Below are 21,464 nucleotides of genomic sequence, written 5' to 3'. Positions count from 1 at the left end.
TTTCTGGAGGTACCGTGACTTGTTGGCTAGAATCAGTGAATATCTTAATTTAGTCTTTGTGTCTCTCTCTGTCTCTCTCTTCTCTCTCTCTCTCTCGATTTTACTAATATACAAATATCTTTTGGAAAACACCATTCCAACCACCAGTTTGACTGGCACCTATGAATGTGCCAGCCTTATGACTTGAGAAACAGGTGAAATTAACTCTTGAGAGCAGGACTATAAACAGAAAGCATTTTATTACTTCCCCAAATTAAGTACCCTCCATAAAGCAAGATTTAATATCCCTTGTTCTATGGGGGAGAGAGGAGGAAAGAAAAAGATTTGCTGGAATGATGGCTTTGAAGAAGAAAAAATTAAGAGAGTAATATCTGAGTGAAGGGGTTGACTTTCACCTGTAGGAGCGGTAGTGAAGGCAGAGTGTATGCCTATAGAAGTGTGTCCAAGAGAGATGATGCATAGGATGGTCTCTCCTGGTTGCTGTTATTTTCACTATAAAAAACGAAGTGGATTAGTTGAGAGAAATCATGGAGAAGGAGTTGGTGAAGGTTTGAGGAAATAGCATATGAGAAAAGGAACATTTTTAAGATTTTCTAGGCTAGCAGCTGACTAAATGAATGAGGGAAATTTCTTGAAATAACTAAGCAGCATATGGGACCACTTGCAGTTTGTGGTCATGGCAAACAAGTCAGCATGACTGTATTTCCATCAGCCACAGTACACTGTCATGTGGCGCGTGTGGAGTAAGTAGACAGGTGGATTTAGCCAGGGCTGGTGTATCATCAAGCAGTTAAGAAACAAAATGTAAAGTTCCATGCAAGACAGTGAAATAACAATTAATCATGACATTTAAGATGGGTAAGTAGGAATGTAAATGGGGGAGATGGAAGAGATTAAAAGTGAAAAATATTATCATAAATCAGGCCAGGTGCAGTAGCTCGCCCCTGTAATCCAAACACTTTGGGAGGTCCAGGTGGGCAAATCACTTGAGCTTGAGTTTAAGAACAGCCTGGGCTACATGGCAAAACCCTGTCTCCACTAAAAATACAAAAAATTAGCTGAGCATGATGATGGCGCATGACGGTAGTCCCAGCTAGTCGAGAGGCGGAGGCAGGAGAATCACTTGAACCCCAGGTTGCAGTCAGCTGAGATTATGTCATTGCAGTCCAGCCTTGGTGACAGAGCAAGATTCTATCTCCAAAAAAAGAAAACAAAAATGTTATAATAAATTAATAATAGTTTTTATTGTGTGGGGGGGGAGAGGAGTAAATTATTAAATTATTAGAATCTGATTACTAGAGGGAAAGGACTGAAAAGATTGTGATCAGGGATTCAGATGCTTGCAATTGATATTTGACAGTCTACAGTTATTGGTAATAAGAATGACGGTGAAAACATTTGACTATGGTAATAAGAATAACGATGAAAACATTTGACTATGACTATGGTCATCTGTCATCTTTATAGATATTGAAATCACCAAGGATTATGACATAGGTTGTCCTAGAGAGAGACCTACAGTGGGCTTCAAGGTAAAGTTTCCAGGATTTTCAGAGGCTTTAGCGAGGACCGAAGAAAAATGATCCAGAATTGACAATAAGGAAAATGAAACACACTCATTCTCACCTTCAGTGTTTTCCTAGCATGGACTTGGAGAAAAATCAGCCACTTAATATTTGGTGGAAAGCAATGTTGTCATGCAAGACTCCAGTGCTGGTTAGAGCAAGGAGATGAATGAGCGAGAAGAGACTGAGAACATTCAAGGTTTTGCTTCTGATAGATTGCATGTTCCAGTGCACACTCCGGACAATGTCATGAGTTGGAAAAGGATGAGTGATGGAAACAGAAAATATGCAGGGCTATATGAAGATATGAGGATTAGAGTTTATCAGCCATTTGTGCCACTGTTTTTATTTTTAAGTATGCCCATTTTTTTGAATATTCTATCATGAGTTTTTTAAATGTTGTATTTTATATATACTAGTTATTAACAACTTTGCATACTTACAATTGGCATACTGTATTTCCTTGCCAAGGAACTGAGTAATGCTGCCAGATATTTTACCGTTTTAATGTAATTGTATGATTTTTTTGGCTAATCCCCAAAATGGAAAAAACTATATTCCGTTTTGTATTTTTGGTAATTTGTCGCATTTGTTGTATAAATTACTCTTTCAATTTAATATTCTTTCTTTGAAAGAAGAACACATACTCTTGGGTCTTTAATCATTCCTGATTGCCCTTCTACATTCTTTGCTCATCCATAAATGATGGCATGGATCATATAAGACCAGCCAGAATTCACCCTTCCTGCACAGGTTTTTGGGATGGAAGAGAGAAAAAGGAGATTTATGATAATGAGAGTACTACTAGGAAATTAAGGGGAAGTGGGAGGCCAAAGATATATTCCAAAATTGGGCTGCAGGAAAGTGTTCTGTATTAGCAGTTCCCAATGTTTTTGGCACCAGGGACCAGTTTCCTGGAAGATGATTTTTCCATCGATGTTGGGTGGAGGGATATGGTTCCAGGATGATTCAAGCACATTACATTTAATGTGATCTTCATTTCTACTATTATTACATTTTAATACTTAAGGAAATAATTATACGACTCACTATATAGAATCAGTGGGATCCCTGAGCTTGTTTTCCTGAAACTAGATAGTCCCTTCTGGGGTAATGGGAGACAGTGACAGATCACAAGGCATTAGATTCTCGTAAAGGAGTGTGCAACCTAGATCCCTGGCATGCTGAGCCCACAATGGCGTTCATGTTTTTATGAGAATCTAATGCCACCACCGATCTGACAGGAGGCAGAGCTCAGGTGGCAATGCAAGATACTGGGGTCTTGCTTTGTAGCTCAGGTTGGAATCAGTGGTGTGATCTTGGCTTACTGCAGCCTCGACCTCCCCAAGCTCAGGTGACCTCCTCACCTCAGCCTCCCAAGTAGCTGGGACTACAGGTGTGTGTCACCACACCTGGCTACCTTTCATATTTTTTTGTAGAGACTGAGTTTACTATGTTGCCCAGGATGGTCTAGAACTCCTGGACTCAAGTGATTCTCTAGCCTTAGCCTCCTAAAGTTCTGGGATTATTGGCATGAGCCACAGTGCCCAGCAATAAAGTATTTTGAAAGACAAGAAAACTGAACAATTTGCTGCAGATATATGTCCTCCTGGGCAAAAATGACAGATAATACTGCTCTCATATACCCTAGAAAATCCCACAACCCAAAATGCCCTCTGGAAATTCTACCACGGTTCATTCATTTTGCCTATCAGATAGTTTCTGAAGGACATCACAACTCCGTTTACTGATATTTTGGTGTTAGTTACTATGCAATCAGAAACTGTGCTTTACCAGTTAGCTAGTAACATAGTAAAATACATAATCATGATTTAGTAGAGACAGTGTCTCAAATCACAGATTTCATGAGTGAAGAATGGACAAGGAGGACGGGCTTCAGGGAGCCGTGAAAGCGATGAGTGCTTATGTTTGGAGCAAGAAAGAGGGTCTTGAAAAAGCTTGATTAGTAATTCTGAAACAGTGCTGCCATGTTTAAGTGCTTGACTCATGCCAGATTGCAGCACCACTGTTTGCTAGTCAGGACTGTGAAGGAAATTTTTTATTATTATTATTATTATTAAATCAAAGTTTGAAATATAGAGAGTGATGCATGTTATGTGGAAGTTTTTATACAAAGTGTAATCATAGTAATACAAGATCCAGAATCGCCAGGAACAATATTTCCCATCATGCCTTTTGGTTAATTCTTGTCCTAGGTCACATTATTCTAGCTTGCAAGATATATAATAGGACTGTCCTGATTATAAACTATTTCTTGAGAAATTAGCATACTGCCTCTTTGTAAACGCTCAACAAATGTTGGCCATTATTATTAGGCTATTAACTCCCAGCCCTGCTATATTCCTTCTTGCATGCTACTGGAACATTTGATTACTTCTTCAAGCCTCAGTTTCTTCATCAGTAGAATAAGAATATAGCATAGTATAGGTATATGAGAAAGATGTAACATACAGTTTTTGGGATTAATGAAATAATTTATAGATCAACAACTTTGTATAATAAGAACATATAAAATTTTTGATAATTATGGTTTAAGTAATTGTCATTACCATCATTTTTATTATAAAAATATCTCTAATTAGCTATGTTTAGTATGCTAGACCCAAATTAGTGGATTATTGAATCACATCCCATAACTAATTGCCTAAAAGGGATTTGGGAAGGATTTAGGAAGATCGTGTGGAGCTGGGGAAAATAGGTACGTGCCAAAATGTCTTGAGCTTTATGCATATAAAGTGCTCTAAGTGTTAATGTTAATACATAAGCAGATTGCTTTATGAAATAACATTTTGCTGGATCCCTTCAGAAGTCCAAGTGATCCATTACATTCATAGAGCCTGTATCTTTATTGCTAGAACAGGATATCTTATTAGCATTCCAGAGCATATGATACAATGACTTACAGTATTCAAACACCTGTGAAATTTGAGGATATTAAAAGTTGTGATAGAGAGGGGAAAAAAAGCTAAGAAGAGAATAGAAAAAAAAAAAAAAAAGCATTTTCTCACACTGGTTCCCAGCTGGGATTACAGCTGTTTGATTCATACCATCTGGGGGTGTCTAATTAGAAACTACCTAGAATAGGCTTTTAAAGAAGTAATTTGAGAATAAACTTAACATCAGCCGCAGTTCAGATCCCAGAAGGCCTGGAGTTAAGGTAGCATGAACTAATGGATCAATGAATAAAGGAAATATGCATAATCACGGTGCTTGAACGAAGTTACTCCTGAAAAAAGCAAAATGCCACCTGTTTTTTCAATGCCTAGTAAATCTGCCTGAGAATAACAGACCTTCAGGTTAACAAATAAAAATAAGAAGCTATGCATATTACAGTGAGCACAGTCTGACGCCTACATTATGGTTTAAGTTGTTTTCCAATTTTAAATCCAATTTTTTAAATGCCATGATGCATTAATTCCAAAACAGACTGCCCTTTAGTCAACCAAACAATCTGACCAATAGAGGTTGGATTTTTCTCCCTAAACCTTTTCTAGATGTTGTGTGCTAAGACTAGCCTTAAGAAGAAACAAAGTGGTGGTTCTTTTCCCATTTAACCTAATTAGTAAAGATTTCATTTACCAACCAGATTGATTAGATATGAAGACCTCATGGAGATTTTTGAAAATCAAAATCATGCTATTGATAGCATAAATGATCAACACTTGAAAGGTGGACCCTCGGGTTGCTGACAAACACAGATATTTTAATTTTTCAATTTCATAATCACTGCATTTACTATTTTTTTTTTTTTTTTGAGACGGAGTTTCGCTCTTGTTACCCAGGCTGGAGTGCAATGGCGCGATCTCGGCTCACCACAACCTCTGCCTCCTGGATTCAGGCAATTCTCCTGCCGCAGCCTCCTGAGTAGCTGGGATTACAGGTGCGCGTCACCATGCCCAGCTAATTTTTTGTATTTTTAGTAGAGATGGGGTTTCACCATGTTGACCAGGATGGTCTCGATCTCTTGACCTCGTGATCCACCCGCCTCGGCCTCCCAAAGTGCTGGGATTACAGGCGTGAGCCACCGTGCCAGGCCCCACTGCATTTACTTTTATTGATACCCATTATCTGTCACCAATGTTAAGTTTTACAAAACAACACTAGTATACTCTACACAAATGAAGCATAAATAAATTGTTTTACTTTTAATCATAAGATAGTAATTTTGTTTAAAGTATTGGAATCAATTCTACCTTATATGCTGGTCAAAAATCATGTGTATCAGTAAAACTATTTGGCAAATAGGAATGTGTTGTAACCTAAGAAAAGAGACTAGAGTCACACTATTTTTTTTTATTAATTAATAGCAAATGTCAATATTTGTTGACTCTATTTTGTCCTCCAAAAAATGAAATAAGAATTCCTTTTTTGGATATTAAAACCTCCTTAGATGTGCAGGTAAAAACACAAATATAAATCATTGTGATTAAAATGAAACTTGTTCAATAAAATATTAATCATTACATTCTTTTGGATCCAGCTCTCTGCAGAGGGACTCTGCCATAATGAAGTTTGAAACATCTAGAATTTTGTGATTTCTAGTAATTTGTTTTCACTGTCTTGTCTATTATTAAATTATAATTGTATATTATTCCAAAAAAGCAAAAGAAACTAGCAAATGTTGCAATACTTGGTAAAATCATGTACAATTTTGCAAACATGAACATTGCTATTATTCCATTTCTTTTGCTATTTCTTTTCTAATTCCAAAGTAAAATATCCATATACGAAACTCTTATTTTCTTTATCATTATATCTAGTATCTGAGGAACTGACAAAGCTATTTTCAATTGCAGAGAAAAATATGGAACTGTATATTCAACATTAGCAGGCCATCATCAATATTCATTAAGTACAGTATCTCATACATAACAAGTGGAAAATACTCTCGACACAGGAGAGGTTAATATTTAGATCACAATCACTAAAATTATTTAAAGCTGAAGCAGATAAAGTTTCATGGTTTTTATTCCCAATTTATAATTATTTAATTTAATGTCATTATATTTGCGCTATTATTAATTTTATTATGTTGAACATCAGTTATCTCTTTTTTATATGTAAAAATTCAATATGAGACTAATAGTCTGTATATCGTAATTAGACTTGGGTATAACTAAAGTGAAAATGGTATTGGGCCTCAAATACAGTGTTCTAACAGGGAACAGGGCAGAGCATCCATGATGTTTTTTAGTATTCCAAAATGCACCTCCGGTAAATCAGGTTTATAATAAAACAGCACTTCTAAATAATTAAGGAAAGATTAACGGGCATATCAAGATTCATTGCAAAGTGGGAGGAAGGTTTATTTAAAAACAACTTTTGGTGGAATATGAACCATATATTCTACAGCCTATAATACTCCTGGGGGGATCCTCTTTTGACTCAAGATTTATATTAATGAAACAAGTAGCAGATTAGCACCGGTGCAAGGAGGAAATTGGTCAACTGAGAAATGGGAGGTTGCTCTCAACATAAATTCAATGGTAGAAAGTACTACCTACATAAGAATAGGAGAAGATAATAGATCTGAACACAGATATCTAGGGGAGAAGTTTATATATGGCAACCATGGAAAAGAGGAGGTGGAGGAGAAGCGGTAAGGCAGGGAGAATTCATATACATTTGTTCATTGAACTCAAACGTTTCATACTGCCATGTGAATCTTTTGTAGTAGATAGAAGATAAAACTAACAGAAAGCACAAAGTTGTCACTAAGTCTTTTTACTATCTATGGACTCTAGGCACAACTGTAAGATTTATTTGACAAAACGATTGCTTGAAAACAGCAAATTGTGTCATTGGGTATTTTTCTTTGGAAAACATGTCACCCCAACTTTCTGAAGTTCAGTTTCTACAGACTTAGAGCTCTATATTGAGTTACACAGACACACACACACACACACACACACACACACACACACACACACACTCACTCTTAAATGCTTTGGGTCCCCGCTCAAAGCTGATATAGAATTGTGATCCTTGTGTTTTAGTTTCTTAATCATGTATTAGGTATCAACCAACCTAGGGATTACAGATAGAGCAATAAGGATTTCAGCTCCGTACTCAACGCTGTGTGTGATTTTGGGGCCCATCCATAAACAACGACAAAGACTTGACTAAGCAGGCCTGACAGGGAGAGCTGCCCTACTCACGCTAGAGCGTAGTCCTCTGATGGCAGCTTCAGTAAGGACTGCAGGGCCATGCTCATACACAGATCAGCATCCCTTGACTGGTGCCTCCCCTGGGAGGCCTCTCCAAGGGCGGCCTTTGGCAGATCCTCCTCAAGCATGTTTGCCAAGACCTCCTTTTCATCGGGAGAGGAGGAGGAGTGTTGAACACAGTTGTCTCCCTTCCAATTCAATATTCAGTGCTTTTCCACTCCCTGCCCTTTCCTGACCTTCCATAAAACTGCAGAAGCCTTTTGTTCAGGGTTTCTTAGGCAGTGAGACAACCCCACGTCTGTGCTGACCCGCCTGATCCTTGAGAGAGCTGTTTCATGGAGAAAAAACGATGGGGATCATGGGCACTTTTTCCAGTTTAGCCTCAAAGGTTTGTTACTGTCATTTTGGCTTGATGTCTTAATTGCCTACTCCAACACCTGGCTCTCTCCCCAGAGAAGTTAAGTTCCTGATGGCTGGGGATAAATTTAATGACTACTGTTTAGTATCAGTTGAGGTTAACCTAATTAATTTACCTAGAGGGAAAATTCTGACCCCTGTCTGTCAGACCTCACCTAAAACACAGAGGCGGTGAAGATAAATCTAACTTCTGCCTTCAAGGAGTTTACTGCCTGGTGAAGATGATAGCTGGATAGCTGGATACAACAATGAAACTACAGCTGTGTCCTTGTGATAATTTCTGTTATTAGTTATGTACAGTGGAATATGAAAAATCTAGAAATGGCACCCATCCAATTCTAGGAGGTCAGGGCAAGCTTGCTGGAAGATATGCTGTCTACAGGCAGATACAGAGAGATAAGAATCAAAGCCTCTTCTGAAGAAGGGTTAAATATATCTCAAACAGATAGGCAATGGCCTGCTTCTTTCATTTGTCATTTTGTTGTTGAGTTACTTGCTAAATTTTAGGAAATATGTATATATTCTACATATCAGGGCTCTGTCAATTCGGGCAAGAAACATTAAGGACTTCAATTTTTGCCAGATTTGAAAGGGGAGCAGTACAGCGAGTTAGAATTCTTTCAAACATGTAGGACTGTTTTGAAACACCTACCCAACTGAAAGTGCATAGACACTCTATTACACTTCCAGATGCATGCAAAAACACTTTTATTGTCACAAAGATGACTTTTATGGCACAAAGCTATATGTATATTAAAAACTGTTCACTGAAACAGTATTTATAATAATGAAACCTGGAAGCAACTTGCCTTTTAATGGGGATATAGATAATTACAACATATATATGTTATAGAAAATTATGCAGCCCTCTAAAAAAAGGGTTAGCTGTATATATAGAGAAGAAAAAATATATATATACTTTAATAAAAGTTGTACTAAATTTTACATGTAATATAATTGTCATACCTTCTATACATATGTAAAATTACAGAAAAAATGACTGAATATTTAACACACGAAGAGGAAAAATTAATTGCATTGAGTTTTATATGTTCTAAGTGTTTAAATCTTTCCACACATATATAATAGTTATACTTTTAAAATTACAATAAGGTAATATATACAAATAGTTAATTAAAGCTTACTAAGAACTTTGGAAAATATTTTTAATAAAGGTTTTACATACATCAAGGTTATAATTAAATTTAATATGATGTAATTTTTTAAATTTTTCTCTTTTAAAAAATACTTAAACTTACTTCCTTTTCATTTTTCCCTTTTAAAAGAAAAGTATTTCGTACTCATCCTATAAGAAAATTAGTTTCAGATTACTAGTAATTACTTAGGTACTAATAAAAAAATATTTCATCTCAGTAAATATACAAATAAGGGGGTTATCTGAAATTGTGCAGGAGTCATTGTATGGATAGTCATATTTAAAATAAAATGAAAAGAGACTAAAATATGCATTTATGCTTTTAATTCTGAAAACCTGAATACCTATTCAACTATTGATTCTAAGTATTTACAGAACTTAATTTCTTCTTTGGACATGCTTTGGCAGGTTTATCTAGTGTACTCACATTTTTGCCTTTTTCCTAATAATTAAAAATCTCCTGAGAAAAAGATATTCAAAAATGTTTTTTTGTGTACTCATGATAAACACAAATATAAAAAGTTTTAGAGGTCAGGCACAGTGGGTCATGCCTGTAATCCCGGCACTTTGGGAGGCCAAAGTGGGTGGATCACTTTAATTCAGGAGTTTTAAACCAGCCTGGCCAACATGGTGAAACTCCATTTCTACTGGAAAAAAAAAAAAAAATACAGGCCTAGTGCCTCACATCTGTAATCCCAACTACTCAGGAGACTGAGATGGGAGAATCACTTGAGCCCAGGATGTGGAAGCTGCAGTAAGCCAAGATCACATCATTGCCCTCCAATCGGGGTGACAAAGTGAGACTCCATCTCAAAAACAAAAAAGTTATAGAAAAAAATCTGATTATATGATTTACTGAAAACAAGTCTCAAATACCCAAAAGAGGCCAAACTTGCTTTGGTCTTTGGATATCATTCTGGAGAGATGGTGAGTCTACTTTTGTTTAAAATGTGTTATTTTTATTTATTTTTGAGCAAAAATAACATTTTATAATTTATGCTTAACATAAATGTGAAAATATTACTAGATTGTCTTCACATGCAAAAATTCTTGTCAAATGTATTTCACCTAACTTTTGAAGTTTACTACTATTTCAAAAAACAGTTAAGTTTGTTCCCCAAACTATCATCCCATCAAACACACACAGACCCTTGAGAATAATTAGGCTTTCTGAAACAAGTTTAGTATCCAACTAAATGTAGTTTTCTTCAGAAACTAGTATAAATCTGATTATATACAGTTGTTTCATGTAATATATATCTGATGATATACAGTTGCTTCATGTAAGTAAACATGTTACTAGATAATCCAAGTATAATTGTCGTAGAAAATTTTGTGTACATTTAAATAATTTCTCTATTTCTGTCTCTTTCTCTCTGTTTCTCCCTCTCTCTCTCTCTCTCTCTCTCTCACACACACACACACACACACACACACTCACACACATATACACACAGTCCTTTATAATTACTTTGAAAAAAATCACAAAAAGGAAAAAATCATTAATCTGAGATTATAACACAAAATCCACAATTTTTCTGTAAACTATCTATAAATCTATGTTTGTACTTGAAATTTATCATGCTTATGAGAAAGTCAAAGACTTCAAAGTTTTCAATACTCTTTTCACTTCAAAAGGAACTGAAAATCTAAATGTAATTTAGTACACCTTTTAAAATATTCACTGCTGCCTGCCAGCTAACTGCACGTTATTTTAGTTAGTAGAAGCAGCACTAATTTGCAATATCTTTCTAAGACTATCTAGCTACAGGTAAAAATTTGAAGACAGCTGGCTCAAGCTAATGTCAAGCTTTAGGACAGCTTAACCCCTAAAAGAAAAATGAGAAATAACCCAACTCTCTAAACATCAAAAGGAAACTGACCTTGCTTGACCATTTTTAGAACAACATAATGGTTTCTTGAGATTTTTCAACATTTATGAAAAGATAGAAATTAAGATGAGTCATTTAATAGCATGCATGCTTAAATCAAAAGAATCATTTCTTATTTTATGAATTTTTTAAAAATTGAGCCCAGATGTTTCAAAGTATAAATAATTTGTCAAATTACGCATAAAGCCAAATTTGAAAAATGTGACTGGTCATTCCCATTAAGAAACTCAACTGAAAATTTGTTTCACTGAATCAAGCTTAAATAAGTAATTGTGTACTTAGATGTAGCTGAATTCTAAGAACTCTTTTTAGACTAGTTATATATTTTGCAAACTCTTTGCTGTTCTCTGACTTCAAAGTAAGAGAGAAGGATCAAGTGACAAATACAGTGGAAAGGGAGTTACATAGAAAGCCTTTCCATTTTGACTCAGAATTAAAGATGTACCCATTCTTAAGTTTTAATGGGGAGACCTGTGTGGCTGACTTTTCCCCAATGTAGCTTCCTCATTTGGAAGACTGTTTTGTTTTTATACATAAAAACTGATTGGGAGGCCCAGGTGAATGGATCACCTAAGGATGCGAGATGGAGACCAGCCTGACCAAAATGGAGAAACTCTTGTCTCTACTAAAAATACAAAAATAGCTGGACATTGTGGCAGACACTTGGAATCCTAGCTACTTAGGAGGCTGAGGCAGGAGAATCGTTTGAACCCAAGAGGCGGAGATTGCTGTGGTGAGCTGAGATCGTGCCATTCCACTCCAGCCTAGGCAAAAAAAGTGAAACTGTGTCTCAAAAAAAAAAAAAAAAAAAAAAAAAAAAAAACTGAAAGATTTCTAAGGTCACTGTGGTAGACATAATAATGGCTTACTAAAATGTCCACATCCTCATGTCTGGAACCGTGAAAATGTCACCTTCCATGACAAAAGGGACATTGCAGAAGCAATTATTTAAGGCTCTAGAGATTGGAATATTAAGCTGGGTTATTTGGGTGTTCCAAATAAAATCCCAAGTGGAGTTCTTGTAAGATTAAGAAGATGGAAGGAGATGGGAGATGTATTATGAAAGCAGAGTTTGGAGTGATAGGATTTCAAGATGGGGCAAGGGGTTATAGCCAAGAATGCAAGCAGCCTCAAGACAGCAGAAGCTCTTAATTTTATCCTGTATGTCTATTTTGGTCTTTACTTGCAGAACTGTCAGATAGTGAATTTGTGTTGTTTTAATCTGCTAACTTGATAGGAATGTGCTCCAGCTACAATGAGACAAATACAGAGTTTTGTGTATGTGTGTGTGTCTGTGTATTTAGAAAAGCAGTAAATCTAAATCTAGATTTTCTGGTTCTCACTTAGGTTCTTATATATTTAATTATATAGCAAGTCATATAACATTATTAACATAATACTAGTTATGTAACTATTGCTCTATTATTTTCCTCATATTTTAGTTTTTCATTAAAAGAAAGTTTAAGAATATATGTATCCATATATGTATATACACATATGTAAATATATATCTGTGTATGTGTCTGTGTATATATATGAGCATATATATTCAAAGTTTTAAAACATTTTTCACAGTAATGCTGGCAATAGAATTCTCATTTCTGTTTTTTTTTTTTTTTGAGACGGAGTTTCGCTCTTGTTAACCAGGCTGGAGTGCAATGGCGCGATCTCGGCTCACCGCAACCTCCGCCTCCTGGGTTCAGGCAATTCTCCTGCCTCAGCCTCCTGAGCTGGGATTACAGGCACGTGCCACCATGCCCAGCTAATTTTTTGTATTTTTAGTAGAGACGGGGTTTCACCATGTTGACCAGGATGGTCTCGATCTCTTGACCTCGTGATCCACCTGCCTCGGCCTCCCAAAGTGCTGGGATTACAGGCTTGAGCCACCGTGCCCGGCCCAGAATTCTCATTTCTATGTGTCTTTTCTTTGGAGGTTTAAGTATGATTCATTTGTGAATTGCTACATTATCCTGACAAAAATTTAACAGTACAGGCAATATATAATCTCCCAAAGATTTTAAATCCCCAGATAACATTCAATGAGTTGTCATTGACTAGTATGAGAAACACAAGGCACAGAAAGTGATATGGTTTGGCTCTGTGCTGCCACCCAAATCTCATCTTGAATTGTAATCCCCATAACCCCCACATGTCAAGGGACCTGGTGGGAGGTGACGGCATCATGGGGGCGGTTTCCCCTATGATGTTCTCATGATGGTTCTCATGAGATGCGACGGTTTCATAAGTGTTTGACGGTGCCTCCTTCACATGTGTTCTCTGCTGCCATGTAAGACGTGCCTGCTCCCCTTTTGGCCATGATTGTAAGTTCCCTGTGGCCTTCCCAGCCATGCAGAACTGAGTCAGTTAAGCCTCTTTTCTTTATAACCTACCCTGTCTCACGTATTCTTTATAGCAGTGTGAAAATGGATTAATATGGAGATTCTACACATTTCTCTGTATAAGATATAGACTCATTTTCTGTTTATAGTTAGCTTTTACAAAATTTCAGTAACATTTTTACTTACATTTATATAATATTTATTCTCAAAATGTTATGCAACCAATTACTGTCATATGTTTTAGATCTAAAGTGGACTTTGTTTTTCCCAAGGAGTATTTTGTATGACTTCTTTTCAATACTGGCGTGTAAAAAATGTAAAATTCAAGTTTTAATCAATAAAACTTTTGATTAAACTGAGACATGATGGTCATTACCAACACACAAAAGGGTCATCTGGGGTGTGGTGTTGCATTAGGATGAAATACTGGTACTATACACTCGGTAGTGTAGGACAGGAGAATGGATTGTACTTAAACCTCTAAAGGATGGCCTCAATTAAGGAGATAGAAAATGGGAGTTAATATTGCCAGTGTTGCCATGTAAAATTTAATAATTATTTTCTTAATTGTTGCGTTATTAATTTAGTAATTTCCTAAAGAGAAATTTCATTAACAAATTAACAGGACCAGCTACAAAATTTTCGGTGTTGAGTGCAAAATTGAAATATGGGACATCTTATTCAAAAATTATTTAAAACTTGACATGAATGACACCAGAGAATTAGCCAAGTGGTGGGCCCCTGCAAATGAGCAGATTATATAAATCCATCCCTGAACATCAGTTAGTTATAAAAGATAAGCATTTAAGGCTAGGACCCATAGCCATATTTTTACCCATACCTGCATTCATCTCTGTGTTTATATACCTATAACAGTATTTAGATCTATTTATTCACAATCTTAGAAACAGTTTGTAGAGAGATATTTAAAGATTAACTAGTGCAAACTTGTGCTCTTACAAAAGAGAAAACTGAGTCACAGTGCTTTAGTTGTATCAGTAGCTAATATTATAAATAAAAGCAACACACTATCTTAAATATATTTATGTTTTTCTTATTACTACTAGTTTAGTACTCCTATGTATTTTGTGGTACTTCTCTTCAATATTGGCGTCAAGAAAGAAAATGTGAATCCCGAGTATAATCAATTAAATTTTTTATTAAACTGACACACCATGGCCAATGCCAACACACAAAAGGGTCACATGGGGTGTGACATTGCATTAGGATTACACACTGGTACTATATGTTGCTGCTACATGCTATTTCACTCAGTCATGTAGGACAGAAGAATGCATTATACCTAAGCCTCTAAGTATTGGTCACAATTAATGAGATAGAAGACGGGAGTTAATATGCTTAGTGTTGTCATGTAAAATTTAATGATTAATATGATCTCTCATATATTCCATGGCGATTGTTTGGCGTATTCTTATTTAAGACATGAGAGTAAGTACTATAAAAGCAAGAACTTATAATGATAGGGCCATCAATTATCAGTTCTGTTCTTACACAGCTTCTCCCCACTCCTACCCCTTGGAAGCAAACAAATGGCATGAGTTGGCCCCTACTCACCCCTTCCCTGGTGTCAGTGGATGATGGCAAAAGAACCACTTGGTTGATATCACTATGGAATAGAACTTCATATTGTTTCTCTAATTCACTGTTTGAAATAGTTTTTCAATAGAATATTTTATCTTGTGTTTGGAAGAATAAAGAATGCCAATGAAACAAAGACAGCATAAGACTTTTAGCAATTGAGTACATTGATGGTTGTTATATAATGTAAAAATATGTAAGTAGAGAAATTACATAACTTATTGTTTAAGCTTAACAGGGACACCTTCAAGAGTTAACAAAGGCACTAGTAATAATTATGTTGAGACAACAGTGAAAACACTGCTGTCTTGAGTGAAACTGGATGTATGTCAGCCTACATGTAACTGAAGCCAACATCTATAGAAATTTTACAACTTCGCAGACACTGTTCTAAATGCTTTGCTGGTATTAAGTTCTTGATTCCTCACAACCTCACTGTGAGCTTTAAGTGCTTCCATTTTAAATACAAGAATACTGAAACACAGATGGGTAACACAGTTTCTTTGGCCTCTAGAGATTTTGTGAAGGTATTTATACTTTAACATAAAACTGGCATTCAAACACTGCTCCAGAGGCTACATCTTGAACAAATATGTAATATGATCTCTCACATATTCTATGGTGATTGGTTGGCATGGATTATTTAAGACTTGAAAGTAAGTATTATACAAACCATAATTTATAATAGGTCCTTCGATGACCAGTTCTGGTCTTACACAGCTTCTCCCCACTCCTACCCCTTGGAAGCAACCAGGTGGTTATGAGTTGGGCTCTATTCATCACCTCCCTGATGTCAGTGGACCACATCAGGGAAGTGAGGTTATCTTTTCACCTGGAGGCAACAAAGATGTGTACATCAGTCCCTACTTTTGCCATGAAGTGGCCAGAGGGTGAAGGGAGAAGACAACTTCCACTTAACCAGCCTGCAAGAAGGAAGTATCAGTTAGCACTCCACTTTTGTTAGGATGGTGTTAGTAGGTCCCATCAGGAAGTTAAATAGGCACACCTACCCAGCTCTTAGGTTGCACATGAATAGCAAACCATCTACTAAATAATAATAAGAAGAAAGAATAGATTCTCATAACGTAAAAAATATTCAGAACACAATAAAAATCACTTGTAAAATAAAGAACAAGGAAATCATAATGTAAATGAGAGAAAAACAACAGATACCAACACAGATAGAAAACAGAGGTTGGGGCTGGGCTCAGTGGCTCACGCCTGTAATCCCAGCACTTTGAGAGGCCAAGGCAGGTTGGATCATTTGAAGTCAGGAGTTTGAGACCAGCCTGGCCAACATAGCGAAACCCTGCCTCTACCAACAATCTAAAAAATTAGCAGGATGTAGTGGTGTGTGCCTGTAAATCAAGCTACTTGGGAGGCTGAGGCAGGAAAACTTCTTGAACCTGAGAGCCGGAGGTTGCAGTGAGCTGAGATGGTGATGCTGCACTCCAGCCTGGGTGATGGAGTGAGACTCAGGTCTCAAAAAAAAAAAAAAAAAAAAAAAGAGAGAAAAAAGAAAAAAGAAAGAGGTTCTAATTATCTGACAAGGATTTTAAAGAAATCACCATAAAAGTGTTGAAATAAGCAATTATATATTCTATTCTCTTGGAGCAAACACAAGTAAAAATTAAAAATAAATGCAACAATGACTTAGAAGTGATAAAAGGTAATCAAATGGAAAATATAAACTAAATAAAATTAAAATACAGTAATAGAAATAATACAGTCAGTGGATGGGCACAAAAGTAGAGAGCACAGAGCAGATGATGGAATCAGTGAATCTGAAAACAAACCAGCAGAATTTACTGAGTCTGAACAAGAAGGAGAAAACAGATTTTAAAAAATTAACAGAATTTCAGGAAACTTTAGGATAATAATAAAAGAGCTAACATCCATAATTACAACAGTTATAGAAGATGAGGAGAGAAAGTGTGGGAATCAAAATCTATTCAAGGCCAGGCACGGTGGCTCACGCCTGTAATCCCAGCACTTTGGGAGGCCGAGGCGGGTGGATCACGAGGTCAAGAGATCGAGACCATCCTGGTCAACATGGTGAAACCCCGTCACTACTAAAAATACAAAAAATTAGCTGGGCATGGTGGTGCGTGCCTGTAATCCCGGCTACTCAGGAGGCTGAGGCAGGAGAATTGCCTGAACCCAGGAGGTGGAGGTTGCGGTGAGCTGAGATTGCACCATTGCACTCCAGCCTGGGTAACAAGAGCAAAACTCCATCAAAAAAAAAAAAAAAAAAAAAAAAAACACAAAAACAAAACTATTCAAACATAATGACTTCAAGCTTCTCAAATTGAATAGAAGACATAAACCTAAATATTCAAGAGATGGGAAATGCTAAGTAGAACACACCCTAATACATTCAATTTGAACAAAATAAAAAATAAAAATCTTGAAAGCAAACAGAGAAAAATGACACATTTCTTACAGAAAAACAATAATGCAAACCACAGCAGATTTTCCATCTGAAACCACGAAGGTCAGAAGGAAGCAGATAATATTTTTGAAGAAGTGAAAGAACAAAACTATGAACTGTAAATTCAATACCCAGCAATAATATTCTCCAGGCATTAAAGGGACATTGAAAATATCGTCAAATGAAAGAATACTAAGGTAATGTGTTGCTAACAAACTTACCTTCAAAGAATAAATTCTTTAAACAGAAAAGAAATGATAAAAGAAGGGTTGCAACTTTAAAAACATCTATCTAAATGAGTAAAATTAAGCATAACTATATATCAAACTTCTCTTAAGCTTTTAAGCCATTTTTTAAAGTTGAAGCAAAAATCATTGACTTTTATGGTGAAATGCTCAGTGAACACAGAAGAAATATTTAAGGTAATTATATTTAAGAAGTAGTGACAATAAAGAGATTCATATGAAAACAAGTTTTCCATATCCCCTTTGTTTTGACTAATTTCTTCCATTTGGAGTGGGAGCACTTATTCTATTCACTCAAAGAGGTAAAACATCAGTAACAGTAGGTGCTGATGTTACATATATATTATTTAATGCAGAGCAATTAATAAAATCATACAAATCACATACAATCATGCACTGCATAATGATAATTTGCTCAGCAACAAACTGCACATATCATGGTGGTCCTATAGGTTATTATTATTATTTTTTTTAATTTAATTAATTAATTAATTTTAAAGGGACAGGGTTTCACCATGTTGGTCAGGCTGGTCTCGAACACCTGACCTTGTGATCCACCTGCCTCAGCCTCCCAAAGTGCTGGGATTACAGGCTTGAACCACCATGTCCAGCCCTCATCCCGTAAGGTTATAATGGAGATGAATATTGACTAGTGACCTTGTAGCTGTCTTAACATCATAGTCTAACATATTTCTCACCAGTTTGTGGCAATGATGGTGTAAACAAATCTACCACATTGCCAGTTATATAAAAGTGTAACACATCAAATTATGTCTAGTACTGATATTGTTTGGCTGTGTCCCCACCCAAATCTCGTCTTGAATTTGTAATCCTCATGATCCTGCCATGTCACGGGCAAGACCAAGTGGAATGTGATTGGATCCTGGAGGCAGTTTCCCTCATGCTGTTCTCATGACAGTGAGTAAGCTTTCGTGAGATCCGATGGTTTTATAAGTGTTTGACAGTTTCTCCAACACACACTCATTCTCTCTTGTTGCCTTGTGAAGAAGGATTTATTCCACCATGATTCTGAGTTTTCTGAGGTTTCCCCCAACATGCAGAACTATGAGTCAATTAACCCTCTTTCCTTTATAAATTACTCTGTCTTGGGTAGTATCTTTCTAACAGTGTGAGAACAGACTAATAGAGTAGATTGGTACTGGGAGAGGGGTACTGCTATAAAGATACTGAAAATAAAGAAGTGACTTTGGAACTGGCTGACAGGCAGGGGTTGGAACAGTTTAGAGGCCTCAGAAGAAGACGGGAGGTTAAGGGAAAGTTTGAAACTTCCTAGAGACTTGTTGAATGGTTTTGACCAAAATGCTCATAGTGATATAGACAGTGAAGTCCGAGCTGAGGTGTTCTTAGATGGAGAAGAAGATCTCATTGGGAACTGGAGCCCACACATCATGCTTGTTCTGCCTTAGCAAAGAGACTGGCAGCATTTTGCCCCTGCCCTAGAGATCTGTGGAACTTTTAACTTGAGAGAGATTATCTGAAATTGAAGTTATGTTTAAAATAAGAGCAGAACATAAAAGTTTAGAAAATTTGCAGCCTGACCATGCAGTAGGAAAAGAAAAATCCACTTTTCTGGGGAGGAATTCAAGCTGGCTACAAAAATTTGCCTAATAGCAAGAATCTGAATGTTATTGTCGTAGCCACGACAATGGGGAAAATGTCTCCAGTGCATGTCACAGACTTTCATGGCAGCCCTTCCCATCACAGACCCAGTGGCCTATGAGGGAAAAATGGTTTCATGGTCTAAGCCTAGGGCACCATTGCTCTGTGCAACCTCAGGGCTTGGTGCCCTGTGTCCCAGCTGCTGCCACTCCAGCTGCAGCTGTGGCTAAAAGGAGTGGATGTACAGCTCAGGCTGTTGATTCAGAGGGTGCAAACCCCAAGCCTTGGAGTCATCCACGTGGTGTTGTGCCTGAGGGTACACTGAAGTCAAGAACTGATGTTTGGAAACCTCTGCCTAGATTTCACTGGATGTGTGGAAATGCCTGGATGTCCAGGCCGACGTCTGCTGCACGGGTGGAGCCATCATGGAGAACCTCTGCTATGGCAGTGCAGAATGGAAATGTGGGATTGGAGTTCCCACACAGAGTCCCCACCGGGGCACTGCCTAGTGGAGCTGTGAAAAGAGGGCCACGGTTCTCCGGCCCCGAGAATGGTAGATCCACCAACATCTTGTACCATGCACCTGGAAAAGCCACAGGGACTCAATGCCAGCCTGGGAAGGAACTGCCCAAGACTGTGGGAGCTCACCCCTTGCATTGGCATGCCCTTGATGTGAGACATGGAGTCAGATAAGGTTATTTTAAAGCTTTTAAGTTTTAATGACTGCCCTGCTAGGTTTCAGAATTAGATGGGGCCTGTATCCCCTTTGTTTTGACTAATTTCTCCCATTAGAATGGGAGCATTTATTCAATTCCTGTATCCCCATTATATCTAGAAAGTAACTAATTTGCTTTCGATTTTACAGGCTCATAGACCAAAATGACTTGCCTTGTCTCAGAGGAGACTCTGGACTGTGAACTGTTGAGTTAAAGCTGAAATGAGTTAAGACTTTGGGAGACTATTGGGAAGGCATGATTGGTTTTGAAATGGAAAACATATGTGAGATTTGGGAGGGGCCAAGGGTGAAATGATACGGTTTGGCTCTGTCCCCAACCAAATCTTGTCTTGAATTATAATGTGACATGGTAATTGCCCCATAAACTGCATACCTCAACCATGCCTCAGATTTCTGTTGAAACTGCTCTCTGTAACCCTAATGTGACAGGCAAGCAGTACAAACCAATGCCATTTTGGCCCCTGCACCATTTTAAGACTTGTAATAAGTAACTAAGGTCTGTAATTTCCACCCCATCCAGACAATGTGTAAACTAACGCTTAACTTGACTTCTGTGAACCACTTAAGTAACAATCGGAATGTCCAAAGCCCCTCACCCCCACCCCCGCCCAGGAGGTGGTTTATGGGTATGAAAGGTCTTGACACCCTCCTTTCGGGACCACGGGTTAGAGAGACGCGAGTCCTCCGTGGCCGCCGGTAATAAAGACCCTGAAATTTGGCCTAGTCTTTGTCTCAGCGGTGATTTTGCGCTTGCCCGGTTACAACAGTAATCTTTATAACCCCCATGTGTTGAGGATGGGACCTGGTGGGAGGTGATTGGATCGTGGGGGTGGTTTCTACCATATTGTTCTTATGATAGTGAGTGAGTTCTCAGGAGATCTGATGGTTTTATAAGTGTTTGACAGTTCCTCCTACACACACTCCTTCTCTCTCTCACATTGCCCTGTGAAGAAGATGACTGCTTCCCATGTCACTATGATTGTGAGTCCTCTGAGGCCTCCTCAGCCATGCAGAACTGTGAGTCAATTAAACCCCTTTCCTTTGCAAATTACCCAGTCTCGGCTAGTGTCTTTATGGCAGTGTGAAAATGGACTAATACGAGTACATTTTACTTAGTAATAATAATAAACAAGTATGTTACATTTTTGTGTATTCACTATACCATTTTTTATTGTTATTATAGTGTACCCCTTCTACTTATTAAATGAAATAGGTAACTGTAAAACAGCCTCACACAAGTCCTTCAGGAGCATTTCAGAGGGCTTTGTTACTATAA

General features: G+C 37.3%; 1 protein-coding gene and 1 long non-coding RNA gene across 4 annotated transcripts in view; both read right to left on the bottom strand.

The window, feature by feature from the left end:
- LOC116552120 overlaps positions 1-21,063 on the bottom strand; it is a 21,104-nt gene extending 41 nt beyond the window's left edge. The window contains exons 1-2 of the long non-coding RNA XR_004269232.1: positions 20,848-21,063; positions 10,780-10,785 (exon numbers count right to left, since the gene is read on the bottom strand). This is a non-coding gene — a long non-coding RNA (uncharacterized LOC116552120). The remainder of the gene's footprint in view (positions 1-10,779; positions 10,786-20,847) is intronic.
- The window catches only part of CDH12 (cadherin 12), a 1,125,215-nt gene that overhangs the window by 188,631 nt on the left and 915,120 nt on the right, over positions 1-21,464 (bottom strand). The window lies entirely within an intron of this gene.

The sequence above is a fragment of the Sapajus apella genome, unplaced genomic scaffold (assembly GCF_009761245.1).
Source record: "Sapajus apella isolate SASKATOON/1434 unplaced genomic scaffold, GSC_monkey_1.0 scaffold11, whole genome shotgun sequence".
Lineage (NCBI taxonomy): Eukaryota > Metazoa > Chordata > Mammalia > Primates > Cebidae > Sapajus > Sapajus apella.
The sequence above is the reverse complement of the archived record's forward strand: the minus strand, read 5'-3'. Positions and strand labels throughout refer to the sequence as shown.